This window comes from Benincasa hispida, chromosome 4, assembly GCF_027475165.1.
Source record: "Benincasa hispida cultivar pf3 chromosome 4, pf3_genome.v1.1, whole genome shotgun sequence".
NCBI lineage: Eukaryota > Viridiplantae > Streptophyta > Magnoliopsida > Cucurbitales > Cucurbitaceae > Benincasa > Benincasa hispida.
Window position 1 is genome coordinate 52,232,070 of NC_143481.1, and position 3,962 is coordinate 52,236,031.

Genomic DNA, 3,962 nt, shown 5'->3' on the forward strand with positions numbered 1-3,962 from the left:
TAAATGTGGATAGAGTTCAAATATATAGCCAAAATGGTCTATAGTATATGAATAAGGTTGAGCGCCTTATTCTGGGGACACTATAGATGCACCCCACTTTGTAGTTAGAACAAACGATGTGATCCTGAATCGTTCATGTGGAGACATGAAAGTTGAGGTGTTCTATATAAAGAGTTTACATAAGACTAAACCAGGAAATAGTCACTTTTTACGTTCTAAATGTCGTTTAATGTATAAAACTAACTAGTTTGTTAATTGATGACCTAGGTAACTTAATCTTAATCCTGAGCTAACTATGAAATCCTGTTCACTCAGAATTATCCTTAGATCTGCATAGGTTAGGGCAGCTCATTATCGCTGGCCCAATAAGCCTCCCATTTCCGGGGTAAGATCAGGTGGATAGCTGGGAACATAGGGTGCAAGACGGAATTCACTCCTACCCATTATAGGGATAATAGATAGATTGTTCCCTTTAATACTATATCCAGATCTTGGACAAGGGGCCCCACCCTCTCCTTGGCTCGAGAGGGTTTCGGTTTATAGGTTGGATCTTAAACCAATTGTTCATTAGAGGATCAATGGAACTTAAAAAAGAAGATGTAGTCTTGGGGGTAAAACGGTTTTATGACCCAGCTGAGATTAAGAACAACCTATGAAGGATTAGCTTACTAATCATGGTTATATCAAATGGACACAAATATATCTATAGTGAGAGGAGTGCAACTACGAGACTATAGTGGAATGACCCGTTAGTTAATGAATGTTGATTAGCTCCGTCTAAAAGAGTTTTAGCCAGCTAATCTCGGATCGTTGGAGCCCATGATCTATAGGTCCATTAGGTTCCCCTACTAGCTCATATGGAATAAACTTAGAACAGTATGATAGAATAATTCGAATTGTTCGAATTAGGTGAAGAGAGAGAAACCGACAAGTATATGTGATATAGTAGTCGGTTTTATAGTTTAGAGATATAGCTTTAATATTTAAATATGATTTAAATATCAAGAATGTGGATACGTTCATATTCGGAAGCTCGAAAATAATGGAAATGGTCAAAGATGTAAAAAGTCAAAAAGTTGACTTTTGACTTTGAAAAGTCAAACTTTGACCAACATTATATTCAAATATGATTTTAATTTCAAGAAAATAAATGCGGATTCATGCTCGGGAGGTCAAAATTAGTCAACACGAAAAAATCATAAAAAGTCAAAATGTTGACTTTTTGGTCAAAGTTTGACTTTGACAAAATGACTATTTTGCCCTTTGACTAAAGTTAGTGGGAAAATCCAAACTTTTGTTGGATAATTTCACTAACAAAATAGTGGGTTAGATGTTGGCTTATAGTGGAGACATTAAGCCCACTTAGATAGTGGATTCTAGGTGTTGGGTTTTTATGAATTGATTTCATGCAATTTTTGCATGGCCTTTTTCTATAAATATGGGATTCGAATTTGGATTAAAAATTTTACCCATTTGCCAAAAATTTTTTCAAATTTGGGCTGAAAAAAAAAAAACACTATTTTAAGGAAAATTCATAACCCAAAACCCAACCCAAAAAAGCATTTCTTTTCCATCTCTTTTTCTCTCCGGTTTCTTCATCAACCGGGTCCCACAATTTGGTTCTGAGTCCAGAGAATAGTAGATCAAATCTAGTGGTGGTTTGAAAGATTTTAGGTCGAGATTCAGCAAGGAAAAGTGATTTTCGGGAGCTTCAAAAGTAATCTTTAATTTACTGTTTTTTCCTTCAATTGCATGCTTTTTTTCTTTAAATTAAAAGCAATTAGAGTATAATTAGATCCTTACTCCACTGCGTATGTCTCGTGTTCCATCAAAAACAAGGTTACTATTGGCCGAGCCTTCGAGACAACGTCATGCAATTTACCAAGACTTGCCTTGTCTACCAACAAGATAAGGTCGAAGGGCGAAATTAACGGGTCTTTTGGAGCCCCTACTGTGCCCTCTAGACCATGGGAAAGTGTGTCTCTCGACTTCATCACCCATTTGCCCAAGGTTAAAGAGTTTGAATCGATCCTTGTTATCATCGACCGGTTCTCAAAATATGCCACATTTATCCTAACGTCGAAGATGTGTACAGCTGTGAAGACTACCCAACTGTTCTTCAAGCACATTGTGAAATTATGGGGCGTCCCCGTGAGCAATGTTAGTGATCGGGACGGGAGATTCACTGGGACCTTCTGGACAGAATTGTTAAAGATATTGGGATCAGCACTGAACATTTCCTCTAGCTACCATTCCCAAACAGACGGCCAGACGGAACGCTTTACAACATGCTCGAGGAATATCTGTGTCACTTTATCGATGCTAGACAGAAGAACTGGGTCCAGTTGTTAGATATTGCTCAGTTCAGCTTTAACAGCAAACAAAGTTCCGCAACTAGAAAGACGCCCTTCGAGGTAGTGTACGGCAGACAACCACTCATGCCACATCTGGTGGACCATCCCTATGCGGGCAAAAGCCCTCAGGCACACAATTTCACCAAGGAGTGGAGCCAAACCTCTGAAATAGCTCGCACCTGTCTAGAAAGAGCGTAAAAAATGACGAAGTGAGCTGATAAGAGCGGAGGCCCCTCGAGTTTCAAGCTAAAGTACTAATCAAGCTGCGACCAGAACAGTTCCGTTTCTGAGGCCAAAGAGACCAACGTCTAGTACGAAAATAAGAAGGGCCAGTGGAAGTGATTGAGAAGGTCGGGAAAATCTTGTATAGGGTTCAGCTACCCTCATGGATGAAGATCCACCCTGTCATCCATGTGAGTATCCTGAAGCCCTATCACCCCGATCCCGATGATGAGCAACGGAATATATTGATGCGCCCACCTGTCACGATGAAGAATTCAGCTGAAAGGGAAGTTACACAAATTATGAATAGATGTACTCACCGTATCGGAAGACCGAGACGAGAACTGAAGAGTTCTTAGTGAAGTGGAAGGACCTCCTTGACGAAGAAATCAGTTAGGAGCGCGTGGAAGACTTGAAGAATGCAGTTCCAGCAATCACCGAGTTCGAGCAGGGTCAGTTGACAGGGACGTCAACCAATTAAGTGGGGGAGTGTCACGGTCATCTTGTCCAGGGCCTGTTGGCCATGGCTACATGCCCGATCCAACCCCTTTTTTATTATGCTTTCATGTCAGGTATTGTATTAGTTTAGTTAGCTTGCTTTCTTCATATTTTTGTTGTAAGTGACCGCTCGCCCTTTTGCATATGCAAGAGTATCAGTTGACTTTTTGTTCAGAATGCACTATATGGAGATAAGACTAATCATCACTTCCCCATATCTGGAGTAGTACTCTATAAAGCTGTTGTTGTTGCTCATTCAAACCCCTCTTTCATATAAACATTTTCTCAAAGCATTTTAGATTCAATTTTGTTTTTTTGCAAAAATTCATTTTCATAAAACTTCTCAAAATACTTTTTCAAAAAAAATTTTGTACCTTTTTTTTGTTTGCAAAATCTTTCTCCTTAAAAAAAACTCTCATCATATTCTCACACTGTTTTCTTCCTTTTTTTCAAGAGCGTTATCTTTCAAAAACTCTACTCAAAATATTTTCTCGAAGCTTTTATTTATTTATTTATTGGGTTTTAAACTATTTCTGAAATATTTGCTGCAAACTATTTTTTTTCACAATATATTCTCAATTCGTTTTTTCAATTTAATTTTTCTTTTGAAAAAAATCTCTCTTTCAAAACTATTTCCACTTTTAAGTTTTCTTTCAAAACCCCTATCTCATCATTATTTTTTCTTTATTATTATTATTTTTTTTTTTTTTTTGCAAAAATTCATTGCATAAAACATTCAATCTCTTTCAAAAATATTTTCCTAAATCCTTTTGCAAAAACTCTTTCCAAAACATTTTTTGTTTTCAAATATTTTCCCGAACCTTTTTCTTTTTCAAAAACTCTCTTCTTCGAAAAACTCTCTTTTTAAACATTTTCGCAAACTTTTCT